Source organism: Camellia sinensis, chromosome 14 (genome assembly GCF_055761805.1).
Source record: "Camellia sinensis isolate YWXY chromosome 14, ASM5576180v1, whole genome shotgun sequence".
Lineage (NCBI taxonomy): Eukaryota > Viridiplantae > Streptophyta > Magnoliopsida > Ericales > Theaceae > Camellia > Camellia sinensis.
In genome coordinates this window covers 41,154,021-41,173,835 of record NC_138974.1, presented here as the reverse complement: position 1 = coordinate 41,173,835, position 19,815 = coordinate 41,154,021, and the positions used below count along the sequence as shown (strand labels likewise).

General features: G+C 38.2%; 1 pseudogene across 1 annotated transcript; it reads right to left on the bottom strand.

Moving 5' to 3' along the window:
• Positions 1-5,438: 5,438 nt before the first annotated feature.
• LOC114274246 (uncharacterized) lies at positions 5,439-10,577 on the bottom strand (annotated as a pseudogene). Its single transcript, XR_014350274.1, has 7 exons — positions 9,710-10,577; positions 8,477-8,703; positions 8,079-8,139; positions 7,929-7,992; positions 7,599-7,848; positions 6,632-6,851; positions 5,439-6,519 (listed from the first exon to the last, which is right to left on the bottom strand). The product of XR_014350274.1 is annotated as an uncharacterized LOC114274246 (transcript).
• Between the last annotated feature and the right edge of the window lie 9,238 nt (positions 10,578-19,815).

Sequence of the window (19,815 nt, the reverse complement as noted above, 5' to 3'; positions counted from 1 at the left end):
CCCAACTAGCACAGATGCGCCCAACTAGCGCATTGAATCTTACAATGAGCAAATTAATATACTACTAGTAAAGCATTTTATCCACAGTCTAATGAGCATGGTCAATGTCTAAACAACTCAGTTGACCATTTACCAAAGATAACACTTATCATGCCGAATACGCCCACATAGCGTACTTTAGGCTCCCACTACAAAGAAAAGATCAAGGAATATCGGTCATCTGTTTCTCCCAAAGACAATCCGAGGATTCACTTAATAGCTAAGGCTCTGGCTTTTACCGATAGGTAAGTCAATGGGTTTGTAATTTTGCATCTAGAATCGTTCTAGGATATTCCTTATGTAAGTCATCGAAGACAAAACATGAATTCTCCCAAAGCAATCCCTAAGGATCGTACATCCGAGCATATAAATTACATCACCCATGTCCATCATATCTAAAATAGAGGACTGCTCACCCTAGGTGGCGACAACCTTATAAATCCCTGGCTCATAATGACTAAGTAAGGAAAAACTTCTTTTGGACCATTGATCATGCCTCAGTGGTCTTCATCGATCATCGTTGGCCTATCATGGCTTGACGAAATCTAAGAGCCACTATCTGGATAACTGTTTTAGGCTGTAAAAGATTTATTGGAACTAGCAACCTTTTTGCGCTCCTAACTTTTCACCATAAAAACAGAAGGTAAATCCCTACGGATCTACTTATCTAATTCTCCAACGAGAAGTTGGGTCACAATGTCCACAAATCAATGTTCCGAACTTATGTCAATCATAGCCTAAGTCAAAATAACCTCACTCCCCAGGAGGAAGTCAAGGAGGAAGTCAAAATAACCTCACTCCCCAGGAGGAAGTCTTCTCATGGTCTACACTTTCCTTAATGGTGCGACTTTTCGGTATCTAGCGAGCCTTATGCCTCAACAATGACTATCCAAATTACGCATAACTTTATAACAGTTTTGCGTCATAATGGAAAGTCAACCAAATTATAAAAAGGTTAATCCTCAAGGACTTTGTTTTAAACTGCGCAACATTGATCCACTTTCTAAAAAAGAGGGGGACTAGTGCCTTAGGCATTATCCTAGGCTCTTTATTATCTTGCGGAGCAATCATGAATGTTTCTCTCTCAATCACCCAGTGATGACGTCGAAAATTTTCACATTTGCTACCACGCAACTAAGAATGTAGAGTATTCTTCTCTAATGGAGTAATCCATTAGTAGGCACATCGCTCCCACTGTCCCTAGGATATTGGAAATTTCTTTCCATTCTCAACTAGGCTACATAGAGCGCTATGCTTAGAATTCTCTATCTTATAGAGTTCCAAAAACTCTATTCACGTCACCTTTACTAATAAAACTTTATGTGACTTAGTTACACTACCACAAAACTGATTACCTATATGCACATGACTCGGAAGGTTTGCATGACCGCATACAATAATGCGCCACACGACCTTTTGTGTTTACAAGACAACATACAATAATGCGCTATAGAACCCTAGGTCTTAACTTCACAATCTTATGAGAAGTAACATAAAGATAAGCTGTTTAACGGTTACAGATCGCCCATAGATGGCTCTTCACTAACCTATTACTCAAAATTGGAGTGTAAAATCTGATATGGAGGGCTCTTAGTTAGGGATATAGGCAACAAACTAGTGCAATTTCCAATTGGGAAACATTTTGCGCCATTATCCACCTAACATTAACAATATTTAATTCCTTATCTCTACTACACCATTGTATTGTTGAGTACTAGGAATAATCAATTTTCTAAGCATCCATCTCTCTTCACAGAGTTTTTCTGAAAAATAACTCAAATAGATACTCGCCACCTTGGTCAAAACTAAAAGCACAAAAGCTCTTATCTAATTGATCTCGACCTCATATGTGCAATGTCAAAAATCATCTCAAAACTTTTGACTTATGGGAGATCAAATAGTCTTGACTCAGATGCGTATCGTAATCTATAAATGTGTCGAGATTGAGGCTTAGCTATCATACCTTCACACATATCTAGTCACAAAATATCACAGTGGACTAAATGCGCCAATACAAATGACCTTCTACGGCTTTCCTACTTACTTGTGTGCACCCATTGCGAACAAAGTTACACATTCATATGAGAGCAGGATGTCATAAGCGAGTGGGCCCGAGAAGGCCTACTCAAACCATCGTGTCATCATCTCATTAATGTGATTAAGTATAATAAGCCACTGGTTCATGACCAATGTCATAAACTAATTCAAATCATCTTAATGTGTGAGTTCTCGAAGACAAGTTTTAAAGGTTTAGACCCAACTAGGTAATGACTCACGACTAAGTCATATTCACTAGATCATAAAAAGGATGTCATGGAGATATCAAGTGTGCCTAAGTCGCAAATTTAACTAGTAAGTGCTAATCCCCTGCACCTTCAAGTCAATTTTATTCTCCATACACTTTACTGCATCTAGTTGAAAGATGACGATACTCCTCTTGCCATCTCTGTTTCTCGCTTCATAGTTACTTGCAATTAATTCTACTATCCACAAGAAGGAGAGAATAAGCTATCAACTATGACAGCTCCTGAAGTAACTTAAGCGCGAATTAGGCCAAAGAGTCTAATTCAACACAATGCTCTTACAAGCGATGCGTCAAATTCTTAGAGTTATAACAACCTTGTCAGCCTTGACCTTTTCATTACTATGCTGCAACGTTTGCGCTTAGTGGTAAACGTTATTCAAAACGTTAGCCTAGCTAAGGAATCATACAAAGAAGCCCCTCCTCATGTCTCACACTCAAGTGTAGAAACAGTAAGTGTCCAGACTAGGACAAGTCGACAATGCTAATAGATTTGCAGCCACTAAGCGCTAATCTTTTCACTTAGTGTTAATAGATTTTGCACCTTCTAAGCACTAATCTTTTAACTTCACGTGATATTTCAACGCACACTATTATAGTGCATGAAATTTTGCTCAATCCACTCCCAATAATTGGGTAGAGAGCAAAACACTGCTCATACTGGCTACTCGTCTTACACTTAATGACTAATTTATTTAAGCTCGCATTTCTTGGATGACGTGACTCTTGAATGTTACTTCATCCAATGATGTAACATTATTTACAAATCAAATTACAAAGTCAATCCGCGCAGCTCATTAGTCAAGATCATATACTGATCTATTGAGGGCTTACTAATTTCATAACTCCAAAACTCGCCAACCAAAAACTACGTAGTATGCCGCTAACCATAGCGCACACATTAGTTTTTATTGTGCCAAACAAGGCAACAAAACCACGGCGACTTTGAGTCATGTTTCCTTACTTTGGCTCAATTAAGGTTTGACCTAAAGTCTCCAAGACTTTTGCTCATTTAAAGAATGTGATTAGTTTGTTCACATTTGAACATCTCTACTAAGTCTAGGTCAACCAAATTAACTTCCATAAGCTAAATCAATTTAGAGAGAAATTCGCATTAGGATTAATTTGATTAGCATAATATAATTTTGCCACAAAAATCTAAATTAAATAGTGACAATATTACACAAGTCGCAAGATCGAAAATCCGCTATGCTCGTAATAATCTCTTGCGCCACAGGTGACAATTATCCAAAATTTAATTTAATTTATGCGCAAAATATTGGTTTTCGGGAGTTAATCTACAAAGATTTCTCTCAACCGAATAACCTCCCACTGACTATGGCATAAAGCATGATAAATTCCATACAATAGCATCTTAATGTAAATTTACAAATAACTCATGCTATATTCATTTAATAATGGAATTCAAATAAATAAATAAATAAATAATCATGCTCCTCTAATTACAACATATTACAAACCCAAAAAGAAAAAATATGCTGTATTTAATATTCAAATTATGCTATAACAGAAAGTATATCATACTGAAATTTTCTGAAATTTTCTGGTATTTTCTGGAATTTTAATTGACTAATAAATACACATAAAATCAGAAATAAATATTTCAGAATCTGATAAAATGCTATAACTATACTAGTAAATAGTAAACTACATCAATAGTCTACAATAAAATATTCAGCCCCAGAAACTTAATCATGCAACACCAGATGCATTTTAAACTAGAAATAATGAATTACTATTTCAGGAAAAATATTTTTATTTTTATAAAATTTTCAAAATTTTACAGAAGATAAAAAATTTAATTCTGAGTCCAACGGTACCAACCATGCTTAAAACAAAGCTATAACGAATAAATTATGGCCAATTAACGCAATTCAGAATTAAAAAACAAACAAACAGAGCCTTAGAGCCAAGCCAGCGTGAAAAAACGGCTCGGCTCGGCTCGGCTCGGCTCGCCGCCGCTCAGCGCAACTCGGCGCGAGTCGGCTCAACGCGGCGCGGCGCATGGCGCGCGCGTGGCTCCGCACGTGGCTCCGCACGTGGCGCGGCTCGAAGCGGCGCGGCTAACGCGCACGCGTGGAAGGGAGGGGATAGCTCGCGCGTGGGAAGCGCGCCTAGCGCGTCCCAGCGCGTGAAAGCACGTGGTGGCGCGTGGCGCTGCTGGGCGGCATCATACAGCGCGTGAATCACACGCGCCGCCTTCCTGGGTGTTTTCTGGTCCGATTTTTGTACTGTCGGACTCCATTTTTCACAATAAAAACATTTATGGCATTAAAAATGACATTTAAATAACATAAAAAAGAGGTATATCACTCTCTCAATCTAATGGAGTTAAAATGTAAAAAACCGTGCACTTCATCTTTCTCCTCCATTAATATTCATGCATATACATGTATATATATTTATATAAAAAATATACACATATTTTAATGCAGAAAAATAAGCACGAAAATACCCATATTTATGGCTCTGATACCAATGTAAATCAAAGTATAAAAAATGCAGCGGATAAAATATTTAAATCATACATTTAGATGATAGAACCTCGTGGTAAATCACGTGCTTCCAGAATCTGATAAACCAACCCAGCAGTGAAGTGATATTACAGAATGAATATCACTCACACAAATCACAGTGCAAATGACTTGATCGTTATTTTTTGGGAGAGAGTCAGTATATGGGTAAAACTCAGATCATACGTTGTTTTTCTCTTAATTACCCATAACCCATATACCAGATATATAATGTATTATTATTATCTATCCATATCAGTTAATGGAGATAATATCTGTATCCTGAGTGGTTATCTTAAATAGGTTTGAATTCAATTTCAAAACCTATTTGGATAAGATTTAAATTCAAATTCAAATGGTCATGCCACATGGGCGCCCATTACTAACAAAACTTATCAAATTTCCCTTCCCTGTCCAGCGAAAAAACTTCTTCCAATTCAATAGCCCAATCTTGAGAATATCACAACATATTAAAGAATAAGGAACAAGAAACTTAGACCCATTTTGTCAGACTAGCACAATGAGTATCAAGGCACAAAGTTTGAAAAATAAACTCACCGTATGTGTAGGGGCATGAGTAGTTTGAAGATAATTCTCAATCAACCGATAATCGTTGCTATCATGAGGAAGTGGAGCAATGTCACTGTGAAGCTTCTTATACTTTTCATCAAGGGACTCCTAGTTGTGAACATCAAAACCAGTCTGGAAGCTATTTCAATGTCTTGGAGAGCTTCTAACATTTTCACCTGCCACAAAAATGTAATTAGGTTACTGTACTGCATATTAACAAAAATGTAAGTAGAAGAATGTTCCCTCCCTCCCTATCATGACAATAAGAACTTTTGCTCTTTTGTGAAAGGGCTGAATCCCTTCTAAATTGAGCCAAAAACACTTAAAACACTTGAAATCGTGATTCAAGCTGAGCAAAAAGAATCAAAACCTTCCTCAATAAAGATAGCAAAAGAGACATCTAATGATCTTGAAAATGTGCAAAACACAGAAATATATGCATCCCTATCCAGGACATCATTTACCTTTGACTTAAAATCATCTTCATCCCTAATCACATGTGGATGAATAGAAAGAATCATAGTGAAAAAGAGATTGCTGGCATCGACAATCAGGCTTTCTTTGTATGAAGCATTATGCACGTTACTATAGATTATATATCTCTGTTAATGCCTCAAAACCTGGAGAAGATATTAAGGAAGCACATTAGAAATTATAACTTTATCAGCTAAAAAAAATTACTTAGCATTCTGCCTAAACAAACCAGTATGATAACATGACAATGATATCACTTCCGCATCTGCACTAAAGGCATTGTTTAGATTTACTAAAAGAGAAGTAGAGTCTAGAGAAAAGTATCTTTTTGGATATTACTTTTGCTCAGTTTTTCAAGTGGCATTGCCGACATATTGATCTCAAATTCCATCATTGCAGCTCTGCAACAGTTAAAAAGTTCTTGCAAAGACATTCTCTAAAAATTAAAATGCAGAGTAAATTGAATAAATAGTAAATATGCTATAACCTGTATGCATTAAAGAGCATCTTCATCAATTCTCCTAACGGGGGAGCAAGTTGGTTTCCTGCATCGTTAATCTTTTCTTCTTAGGGACAACCTCTTTATTGACCCCCATAATCCTACAAAAACAAATATTCTGACATCAGGAAAAAAATCCTAGATAGAGGCCCAATAAGGGAGCTTAGACATTTGGAAAAAGAAAAAAAAATGGGAATATAAAATCAGCAGTACAACGTCCAATGGAAAGAATCTGCCAGGTTTCTTCCCTTCCCATGCTTCCCATCAGTTCCCAGTTTTTTCAAGGAATAGACATTTGAATTCTCAAATTGCATCTGATTTTGACATATCTTCTAGTTTTCTTCCTCTAATTTTGTTGTTTCCAACATGACCCCATTTGCAAAAAACAAAACCTGAACCTTTATCCTCTTGAATGATTTGAAGGATATGGTAACTTCAAAGAGAAAAACAAACAAAAGTTTAGATTTATTAATACAAAAAAAGAAGCACATGGAAATGAGAGCTCTAAAAGAGAAATATTATATCAATTCATAAGTCCATCCCACAACAAATTCACACAGCAAATTACAGTTAAGCAAATTCAAGTGAGGTAGAAACAGAATTTAGAAAGTAACCCCCCACCAAGTGATTCGTATGTTGCATTTCTGTGCAATATGTCATCGTAGAGAATCCTCAATTCCATAGGAGTATAAATCAGTGTATTTGCAGGCACCATCACAATACATCCAAAGCATTCAGGTTTCCACTGGAAAGAGTATGAAGTTCTTAAACATGAAACTCAATCTTTTTTTAATTTAATTAAGATGAGTTTCAAATTTAAGATACTTCAAAATCACTGAGCTACATTAGCAGTTCAATTGCCATGTCACATTGAAAATAAAAGGATAACTAGGGAAATTCCCCCCTCCCCAACCACCACACACACAAACAAACAAACAAACATAAGGGGGGGAAAGAAGAAGAGAGAGACTATATAATAATTAAAAGAAAAAAATTTGCAACAACTTGCTCACAGGTAATACCAGGTAAACAGCATAGACTTTGTAATTCAAGTTCATCTTTAACAATAGAGAACAAAGGCGACCACAGCACAAAGGATTTTAAACCACAGAAAGCAACAACAATTTATACAATTAAGGTAAAAATGCTTCAAAAGAAGTATAAAAGAAATTAAATCTACCTGTTAACACCAGTTGAAAGGTCAGACATGTTTAAAGTTGTATTGTAAATGATTTTTCCATCCTCAAGGATGTGGCCAGAATTTTGCAAGCCAGATGATTCAAGTACAGCACTTGGCCCTTTCACTTTAACAGTGACCATGCTAGACTCTTCTCCGATGGCTTCAATTGTGTACAGATCAAAAGGAAGTTTTTTGTCTTTTGACACAGTCAACCAGATAGTCCTCTCCAACGGTAGGTACTTCCATCCTCCTGTTCCAATGAAACCACAAGTCAAGAAAATGACTAATAAATAACTACACCTAGAGACCAGCAATTAGGGACAGCTTTACCTTGCCTTCCTCATGTCAGCCTGTTTATTATCCAGCACTCCACTCACAACAAAGCAGTGTGTATCTGCAATGTAATTTTTGAAGTAAGAGTGCCTAAAGAAATCTCAAATAAACGAGAATCATTCAGAACTCAGTACATAGACCATATACCTTTCTTGATTTTATTATGAACACATCCACCTGCTCCCTTAATTTTGCTCTTCCATTCATCCTGCACAATCACCCCTCAATAAGTGTTCTAAAGACAATCTAATGACAGACAAAAGAAAATAGCCATAACTGGAATGGATTGACAAATAATAGACCATGCATTCCTTAGGTAATCCAACAATTGCAACATTCACATCTCCCAACCTTTCACCCTTAGATGACTAAGATTGTCCATTAGCAGCTCGATTACCACGAGGCACATTGGATGAAGGCAGAGGCAATATTCGAGAAGATTTCTTTACCTATTGTGACTCTAGCCACTGAGAATAATCATTTCAAACTATAGTTCCAGTTTGCAGGGAGGATTACAACATGAGATTGAGCTAAATATTGAGTACCTTACAAAGGTAATCATTGCTTGACTCTTCTGGGATTTTCCACTTCCATTTAACACGTTCAGGTTCAGTGGTAGAGTATGAACACTTGCTCCATGCTGATGGATAACCACGACATCGGTACATGCCTCCAGAATAGCGAAGGCACCCAGAACAAAGTGGGCAGCGTCCAAGTGCTCCAAATCGCATTCCATCAGCACTGAACAAGTAATGAATGGAAATGATTAAAACTTCCAAGAAAAGAAATAGAGTAGTGACTAAAGTAAAATAAAATACCAATATTGAAGTATAATAAATCAGTAATTCAAGTTGTTGTCCAAAGAAGAAATAATAATAACCACTACTTCTATGAAACAGTGTCAAGTGTAATTAATGGCACTCAGGGTGTAGTTGAGTTGGTAAGATTTAGAATAGTATATTAATAGTTGGGTTATTATTCAATTATAATTATTCTATGCCTTGGGGGTCCCTTGTAATTATTAATTTTCATTAATATAAAAAGAGGATAATATCACAATCATTCCCCAATCTTGGTATTCTCTAAAATTGTCATGGCATCAGAGCCACAACCCTAAATCCATACACCACACAGCCACCAAAAGCTCTCATCCAGGTTTGACAAGGGTAACACCTTCCTAGCCCAGTCGACTACTGTCAAAGGGCTTCTTGGCCTAGACGCTAGCTGCTGAATCTGCCGGAGGCAGCCCTAACCCCTTCGATCACTGTTGGCAGGGACCAGGGTTATTATTCAATTATAATTATTCTATGCCTTAAGGCCCCCGTGTAATTTTTAATCTTCATTAATATGAAAAGGGGATGATATCACAATCATTCCCCAATTTTGTTATTCTCTAAAATTATCAGTAAGAATTGAGGGTTAAAACCTCTGTCTCTAGTTCAACTCTCTGCAAAGACAAGACTCTTGCTTTTCGCATGGTGATGACGTTTGGTACATTTCATTAACCCCAGGGTTGGGCGTCTAATCTAACTTGAAAAGGATCATGTCATGGGTTATAGTAAAAAAAAGTGTAATTGTTAAATGTATAGATGAGTAGAATAAGAAGAATAAGAAGAAGGAATAGAACGAGAGAAAGCTGTTGTATATTATTGATTCAAAAACTTAGGGTTTCCCCCTTACACACAACTACTTATACTAATAGAAATAATACATAAAGACCAAACTACCCCTAACACTTAGCACTCCCCCCTAAGTTGGTGCAAAGGTGTTTCTCATACCCAACTTGCAACAAATAAGGTGACAAACTTTACTACTAAGACCCTTAGTAAAAACATCCGCCAGTTGATCTTCAGACTTAACAAAAGGCATACATATCACACCCTTATTCAATTTCTCCTTAATGAAATGTCTGTCAATCTCAATATGCTTAGTCCGGTCATGTTGAACAGGATTCTGTGCAATACTAATAGTAGCCTTGTTGTCGCAATACAAAGTCATGGGACCACTCCAATCAAGCCCTATATCACTCAACAAAGATTGAAGCCACATTAGTTCACATGTTCCATGTGCCATAGCCCTATATTCAGGTTCAGCACTAGATCTAGAAACGACCGCTTGCTTCTTACTACGCCATGTGACTAGATTTCTCCCTACAAAAGCACAATAATTGGAGGTAGAGCGTCGGTCATCTATAGAGCTTGCCCAATCTGCATCTGTGAATGCTTCCAACCTCAAGCGACCATGATTAGAGAACAAAATTCCTTTTCCAGGGACAGATTTAAGGTACCTCAAAATGCGATGGACTGCATCCAAATGAGTTACACGAGGATCATGCATAAACTGACTCACTATTCCAACTGCATAGGCAATATCTAGACAAGTATGAGAGAGATATATCAGTCTTCCCACAAGTCTTTGGTACATTTCCTTCTCCACAGGCTCACCAATTCCACTACAAAGATGATGATTAGTCTCAATTGGTAAATCAGCTGGTCTGCAGCCCAACATGCCTGTTCCCTCAAGAAGATCTAGAATGTACTTCCTTTGAGAAATAAAGATGCCTTTATCAGATCTAGCAACTTCAATCCCAAGAAAGTATCTCAACGGACCAAGTTCTTTGATCTCAAACTCCTTGGCTAACTGCATCTTGAGATGGGTCACCTCCTCCTCATCATTACCTGTCACAACTATGTCATCCACATATACAATAAGCACTGTTACCTTATGTACATTGCGTTTGACAACAAGGTGTGATCCACATTGCTTTGCTGATACCCAAATCCCAGCATTGCCTTAAGGAATCTACCAAACCAGGCTCTAGGAGATTGTTTCAAACCATACAAAGCCTTCTTTAATCTACAAACCATTCCAACTGTAAACTGAGATGAGAATCCTGGAGGTACATCCATATATACCTCCTCCTCCAAATCCCCATGAAGAAAAGCATTTTTCACATCTAGTTGCTGTAGAGACCATCTCAAATTAGCCACAAATGACAAAATAGCTCGAATATAATTCATCTTTGCTATCGGGGCAAAAGTTTCTTGATAATCTATTCCATATGTTTGGGTAAATCCCTTGGCCACTAGTCTTGCTTTGTACCGTTCAATCATCCCATCTGCATTGTGCTTAATGGTGAACACCCATTTACATCCGACTGGGTGTTTCTCATTTGGAAGAGATATCAACTCCCATGTGTTATTTTTACTCAAAGCTTGCATCTCTTCTACCATAGCTACCTTCCACTTAGGATCATTAATGGTTTCTTTCCAACCCTGTGGAATACACACAAAAGAAAGGGACGAAACAAAAGCATGATACGGAGAAGACAGCGAATTGGTGTGGAACTAGCATAGGAGATGATGATTGATTTGGTGGCATAAGAGAAGCAAACTGTTTCTGACGCTGTGAATAAGTCTTAAGATCAGCTCTGTCCAAACGACCACCGATATCCGACTCCTCATCAACAGAACTCCTAGGCTCCCCCTCACCACAAATAACAGCCCGCTGAGTAGGAAGGAAAAAAGACAACTTATGCTGATATGATGTCGTCTCATCCGCAATCTCATCGATCAAAAATGTGGAGTATCACGTGACTTGGGGCCGACAACCGTCGCTAACCGATCCAGAATAGGAGTATGCACTTTAGCACTACGATGACTCTCCTTCTGCTGAACCAGGGTATAAACCCTACACAATGTAGGAAACGGAGAGTGACCCAACACCTGAACCCGTATTTGATCATACTCCAAATTTAGACCAGCAAGAAAGTCATACACCCGCTCCTTCTCCACAGCCTGCTGAAACATAGTGGCATCCTTAGAGCAAACTGGTGGGAAACTCTGGTAGAAATCTAGCTCTTGCCACAAACCACTCAACTCAGCATAGTAGACTTCCAGAGAGCGATCCTTCTGATCCAAACCCCTAATCTTCTTACGCAATTCACAGGCATGTGCATCATTCCCTTGTTGAGAATACATCTGAGAGGCAGCTATCCAGATCTTGTGAGCAGTATCCATTAAGAGAAAAGTCCGACTAATGGTAGGCTCCATAGAATTGATGAGCTAGGTCATAACTAAAGCATTCTCAGAAATCCATTGAGCAGATAAAGTACTATCATCAGTAGGTGGCTGGGTACTACCAGTAATATAGCCAGTCAAACGCCGAGCGACAATGGCAAGACTACAGGAGCGGGACCAAATCAAGTTATTAAGACCATTAAGTTTGACCGGACTAATTTGAAGAGAAGGACTATCAGCAAGAGTCAGACCATGACTCAGTCCACTCTCCTCCTTGCCCTTGGAGTCCTGACCCAAGCTGTCAGCCATGAGATGAGAAAATAGGGTGCAAAAAAACACAAGCCATATATCAAAAAAGTCCAGAAATCACCAAACCAGCACACCAAAACACCTTTTAAGGCTAAAACAGTCCAAAAGAAGCCCAGAACTGAGCAACCAGATCAACTACAAGTCAGAAAACCGAATTAGAGCATCTGAACAGCGATAAAAAATCAAGATAGAGCCAAAATACATCAATCCAGGGACAACAAACCCCTCTAGGGTTCCAGTCGGCTCCCAAGGATAGGAGAAAAAGGGACAGAACAAAAAAAAAAGAGGGTCAAATAGTGATTTTCGAAAAATCACCCAATTTTGACGAAAAATCAAAAAAATTAGAAAACTCAATCGATAATGACCAAACAATCAAAATAAGATTATAGGGTGATTACCCATTAAATTTCGAGCATACTGTAAAAAAAAAAGACGTACCAGGAACAGTATGGAGCCCTAAGGAACAATCTTCAAGGAGAAAGATAGTGCTCTAATACCATGCTAAATGTATAGATGAGTAGAAGAAGAAGAATAAGAAGAAGGAATAGAACGAGAGAAAGCTGTTGTATATTATTGATTCAAAAACTTAGGGTTTCCCCTCTTATACACAACTACTTATACTAATAGAAATAATACATAAAGACCAAACTACCCCTAACACTTAATAGTAATCAATGGTTTGTATCAAACAAGATCAACAATAATATATCATTGGCAAACATAAAAACAGAAAGTATGAAACCATTTTTAACATAAAATTATGATTTAGATATTTAACAAGAGGAGGTACAACTTTCTCATAACAATGATGATGACCACAAAGAAATGCAACCGACAGAACTTACCAGCAGTCTCGCAAATCAAATTCTGATCTTGTTGAATTTTGACCATTAGCTTCAGGCATCTCTCGCAACTTTACTGTTGTCACATGCTTTTTAAGATCATATTTTAGAGCCTGTTAGGTTTTATTCTTGGCAACACCGTTTGACAAAATTCCTTTCAGTTGTATTTATTTTTGCACTTTTATTTCAGTGAGGATATGAGTGTTTAGATGCGAATCCAACCCGAATTGTGCCTTTCAGAGAAGTTTGTGATACTAATGCTTTCAAGATTACCACTTCGCTAATTATGATGGGGTTCGAGCTGCCCGGTCAGCTCACGGGGGTCGAGGGGGCAGCGCCCCTTGGCGGGTCCGGGGCAGCGCCACGGCAGGGTCGAGGGGCGGCGCCCCCGAAGCAAAATGCAAAAATGCATTCCAAGTTGCCTGTCCGCTCGAACGGAGAATCCCTGTTTCCAGAAGTTTTGGTTGCCTGTAAAAGCGCTGAGCTGTGTAATTTCGCGATCGAGCGGGTTCTCTAGCGCTCAAGCGGACCTCTGTTATATCACGCGCATTTTTTGTTGAAGACGCTCGAGCGGGCTGTTGGGCGCTCGAGCGGAGATCGCGGGACAGATTCTATAAATTCGCGTGTTGGGTCAGATTTTAGGATTACTTCTCCAGATCTTTTTTTTGGGTTCTAGGGTTTATATCTGGGGATACTTTGTGAGTTTTCTTTGATGTGTTGATTGAGTATTCAACTCGTGTTTTAAAGAGTATACATCAAAGGTTTTGTTTGTTCTACAAAAGAGAGAGTTGTTCTTTGGTGGATTCTGAAGAATTCGAGCCTGAAGCTTTGGTGGATTCCGGGGTGGCTCATCGTAAAGACAATTCCGAGGTGAATACGGGTTGGAAGAGGCACATAGAGGTTGGTTCAATTAGGCGTGGATTCGCTAGGTAATTGAGAGTATACCTGTGTAATTCCTTTAAATCTTCTTAGTGGATTGTTTTGTGACTGTTGCCTGTGGTTTTTTAATCACAGTTGGAGGTGTCCAATTGTGGTTTTTTCCACGTTAAAATCGTTGTGTTGATTTGTCTTGATTGTTTGATTGGGATTGTTATATACTGCTTAAAATTGTTACATAATCACAAATCAATATCTAGGGGATTTCTAGATTTTTCAATTGGTATCAGAGTAGGTCGTTCTATTTTTCTTTTAAAAAAAAAAAATTTTTAGAACGAGATCTTATTTGATTTGTGATAATGGATACAATTCGTGAAGGAAATTCTATGGTTCGACCACCCCTACTTGACGGATCCAATTATTCTTTTTGGAAAGCTCAGATGAGATCTTTTTTAAAATCTATTAATGAAAAAGTTTGGCAATCCGTCATGAATGGGTAGACTGAACCAACAATTACTGTTGATGGAGTTATAATCCCCAAACCAATTGATAAGTGGGACACAATTGATTACCAAAATAGTAGCTGGAATAGTAAAGCCATCAATTCTCTCTTTTGCGCTGTCACACCTGAAGAATTTAGTCGTATTTGTAATTGTGAAGTCGCAAAAGTGGCTTGGGATATCTTACAAACTGTTCATGAGGGCACTCCTTCTGTGAAACGTTCAAAACTTCAAAGGCTCACATCTAGTTTCGAAAACCTTTCAATGAAAGATAGTGAGACCTTTGATGAATTTTATGCGAAGTTGAGTGACATTGTAAATTTCAGCTTCAATTTAGGTGAAAAAATTCCATAATCCAAAGTTGTGGGAAAAATTTTGAGATCCTTGCCCGATCAATTCCAACCAAAAGTTACGACTATTGAGGAGGCTCAAGATGTTGACAACCTCAAGCTAGATCAGTTGGTTGGAAATCTCCAAACTTATGAGGCACACAGAAATTTCAAAAAGAAACAAAAAGATATTGCTTTTAGTAGTGCTCATAAAGTTAGAGAGGATTCTAATAAGGATTGTGATATAGATTCCAAGATTACAGCTGCTTTTGTTAAACAATTTAAAAAATCTTTTTTGAAAAAGAATCCTAATCTTTTGGAATCTACTCATTCTCATAAATCTAAAGGCAAAGAAAAACTCAAAATTAATTCCATAGCCAAGAAAGAGAAAGGAAAGATACAAGGGAACTCTGAAAGACTCCAATGCTATGAATGCCAAGGATTTGGCCATTTTGCTCAAGAATGCCTCACTCGTTTGAAGAAGAAGAAAGCCCTTGCCATCACTTGGGATGATGAATCAGAATCTGATGAAGATGAAAGTGACAACGGAGACCAAGGCGAAGAGGGACATAAACAATTCCTTGCTTTCATGGCGGCTTCCGAAGCTGAAGGACAAACAGATTCTCCGAAGAGGTCAGTTGAGAATATCACTGATGATGAATCCTCGGAGAGTGATCATGAAGAGCTTGAGCAAGCTTATGAAAAATTGTATAAGGAGTCTCTTAACTTATTCAAATTGAATGACAAACTCACAAAGAAACTCAAAGCATGTGAAAGTGAGAATGTCAAACTTAAGGAGGAGATTTCCGAGGCCAGGATTGATGCCATCAAGGTAGCTGATGATCGACAAGTGCTTTTTGCAAAACTGTTGACTTGTGAGACAGAAAGGAATGAGCTACTGCAAACCCATGCCATGTATGAAGAAAAGATTGAATCTCTCGAGATGTCACAAGTTGCTTTGGAAGAACTAATGATCAAGAAAGAGGAAGAGCTCAAGTGTGCTATGGCTACCATTGGTCTTTGGAACAAAAAATCAAAGACTTTGGAGGATATCATTGGGTCTCAACAAATGAGTTGTGACAAGAGCGACATTGGCTTTGGTGGTAAGAAAGAGCAAAAACAGAGTGCTTCAACATCTCATGATACAAGAACTCAAGGAAAGGGAGAACGAAAAATTCAACATAAGGATGGACTTCTTAAACTTCCTAGAGTTGGTAAGGTAAAAGAAAAGAAGGTACACCATGTTTTTATTTGTCATCATTGTGGTATGCATGGTCATATTTGCCCTTATTGTTATACGTTGCATGGGAGAATGTCTCAAAAAGGTAGAAATTCAAATACTTTTTGGGTTAGGAGACAACCTTGCATGTCTAGGAAGAATACCAAGATTCATGAGGGTGTTCACAATGCCACGACATTTACCAAGACCGCTAGACCTAATTTTGTTAAGATCAAAAAGATTTAGGTGAGGAAACTTGACTTGTGTTAATTTTTTTATTTGTTTTAGCTTTTGGGTTTTTGTGTGTTGTTTTTAATATAAAAAAAATGTGTGCTTGTTTATTTATTTATTTTTTTTGTCTTGCTCTATTTTTGAGAAAAAAAAAAAGAAAAAAAAAATCCCAAAATATTTTCTTAGTATGGTTTTGCAAGCTTGAAATTTTTGAGTGGTCTTTGGTGCATATTGGATTTGATGAGAATATCCATTACATGTTAATATATGTGTGCTTTCTGTGGTCATTACTCGTTTTGGAGTATGCGTTTTTGACTAGTATGTCTCATTCTGTACACACTCTTGGATTAGCAAATTTTGGAGTCTTCCGCCTTAGTGATTATTTTTTCTCTATGGACTTCTGTCATTGATCTTTTGCGTTTCTAGAGGAATTGACCTATACTAGCATATCATGGGTGATGTTGAGTCTCTTAACCACCTACCATCTTTTTGCACCTCCACGGCTTTCCCCTCAATTCTTTGTAGTCCAACCATGAGGAAAAGGCTACCTCAGAGTCACCAACCAAGCCATCCTTATTATATCCATGCTTCTTTGGTTCGGTTTCCATACTCTTGAGCGTGTCAGCCGCCAATGATTGTGCAAAAGAAAAAGTAAAAGAAAAAGAAAAAAGAAAAGAAAGAGAAAAAGGAAAAAATATGCAAAAGAAAGAAAAAATGTGCAAAAGAAAGAAAAAAAAAAGATTCATTGATTGAGGGGGAGCCTCTGCCTTTACTCACCAAATACCCCTTAATTCCTAGTGGTTTGACTTTCCTTTGTCGTGCTTAGATTCTCTTGTCGGAGGTCCGACTTTCATATCACTACTAGGATTGAATCTAGTGTTTGTCGAACTCCAAGAGTCACATACACACTTTTATCATGGGATCTATGCTTTTCACATAATGCATCACTTTCTTACATGAGGAATCTTCTACAGACTGTGCACATTGTGTTTTCTTGTAATGGTGCTTCTTGGATAATCTTATGTGTTTTAAGGTACTAATCTGCAATTCCTTGCTTGCTCCACCATAGTATTTTTGTTGTTTTATTCTTGTTCACTGTTTTCAGTGTTTGTGGTTGCTTTTAGTGAGGGGGAGTTTGGTTCATCTTGATTTGGGTTGGTAAGAGAGTTTGATTTTTCATTGCAAGAGTTGTTCAGCATGAACACTTTGATATGTTCAGTAAGGGGGATTGGCTTTAATTGTTTTGCAAATTGCTATGCACTGTTTGCTAATTATTTCCTTTTTGTATGTTCCTGGTATTTACATCGTCATATCATTGCTTGTGTGGTTTACGATCTTGCTTTTGTTGTTTAAGAGTTGTTTTTCATGAGTCTTAGTTTTCATCTATTCATGTTTTCCATCTCATGTTTCAAGATAATTGTGTCATATGTCTATTACTTTTTCATATACTCTTATGGGACTGATAGTTGTTTTGGAGATTGTGGCACTAATAACTGTTTTGTAGATCAAGACCTTGAGAAAGAAGTTGGCTTTTGTTGGCTGTAATGGGTTCGGGTGTTTAGGATTTTATTTGTTAGGTGTGTTTTGTCACGGCATTGCCAAAGGGGGAGATTGTTAGGTTTTTTTCTTGGCAACCCCGTTCGACAAAACTCCTTTCAGTTGTATTCATTTTCGCACTTTTATTTCAGTGAGGATATGAGTGTTTAGATGCGAATCCAACCCGAATTGTGTCTTTCAGAGAAGTTTGTGATACTAATGCTTTCAAGATTGCCACTTCGCTGATTATCACGGGGTTCGAGCTGCCCGGTCAGCTCACGGGGGTCCAGGGGCAGCGCCCCTTGGCGGGTCCGGGGCAGCGCCACGGCGGGGTCGAGAGGCAGCGCCCCCGAAGCAAAATGCAAAAATATATTCCAAGTTGCCTGTCCGCTCGAGCAGAGAATCCCTGGTTCCAGAAGTTTTGGTTGCTTGTAAAAGTACTGAGCTGTGTGATTTCGCGCTTGAGCGGGTTCTCTAGCGCCCGAGCGGACCTCTGTTATATCACGCGCATTTTTTGCTGAAAACGCTCGAGCGGGCTGTTGGGCACTCGAGCGGAGATCACGGGACAGATTCTATAAATTCACGTGTTGGGTCAGATTTTAGGATTACTTCTCCAGATCCTCTTTTTGGGTTCTAGGGTTTATATCTGGGGATACTTTGTGAGTTTTCTTTGATGTGTTGATTGAGTATTCAACTCGTGTTTTAAAGAGTATACATCAAAGGTTTTGTTTGTTCTACAAAAGAGAGAGTTGTTCTTTGGTGGATTCTGAAGAATTCGAGCCTGAAGCTTTGGTGGATTCTGGGATGGCTCATCGTAAAAACAATTCCGACGTGAAGACGGGTTGGAAGAGGCACATAGAGGTTGGTTCAATTAGGCGTGGATTCGCTAGGTAATTGAGAGTATACTTGTGTAATTCCTTCAAATCTTCTTAGTGGATTGTTTTGTGGCTGTTGCCCGTGGTTTTTTAATCACATTTGGAGGTGTCCAATTGTGATTTTTTCCACGTTAAAATCGTTGTGTTGATTTGTCTTGATTGTTTGATTGGGATTGTTATATACTGCTTAAAATTATTACATAATCACAAATCAATATCTAAGGGATTTCTAGATTTTTCAGAGCCTATGGTTCTTTAGGCTAGGCCTCCAGTTGAATCTCCAAATCCGATGTTTTTGGGAGTTCATCCCCTGATTTATCAGCATTCTTTTCAGGATGTCTTGCTCAGCATCGCACCAGCATTACTTTTAGCAATTTTTGACTTTTGATCACCAGTCACAGCTCTTTTATGTTTAGCACCACCATTTGATGATTTTATGTCCGCTTGTAGCTCAACTTTTGTGCCTGAAAGGACGAGTAGAAATATATGTGGTCACAACAGCATTGAAAGGAAACCTCAACTGATTAACAAAAAAAACGTGATACCACCTTTTGTAGAAGAGAGAACCTTCTTAACCAGGGTAAGAGCAGTCGCCTGATCAAAAGCTGGGAGACTCTCCCAGCCCAACAGATTAGTTGGAGATAGTTCTATGAAACAATTAGCATGGTGCCATGCCAAGCCTTTAGAACCTTGACCTCTGGGTTTGGTGTATACGGACCTAGCATAAAATGATAAAACAATAAACCAAGAGAAATTATAACCTTTACCTAACTAGCTTGTGTGTTTTGGGTGCCTTACGGACCATGTTTAAGTGATAAACAATAAAAACATAATATATAGCAACTAAAGGGAAACCTAACCCAATGCACAAGGCTCTCACTAAAGCTGTGTCTAGAAAGGACAAGATGTCTGCAGCATTAACCCCATTTATGGAGAGGTTATATCTGTGACTTGAACCCGTATGGTCATGCCACAAAGAACACTAACAGAGCCAAGCTGACCTTAGCAGGTATGTGACAGACCAAAGAGAGAGGCAGCGTTGCATTTTTAATGGGTTCATGGTGCCACTTTATTTTAAAATGAAAATACATTCATGTCCCTTACAATAAGTAATTGCAGAAAAGTATCTTTTCTTCCCTTGGTAGCTT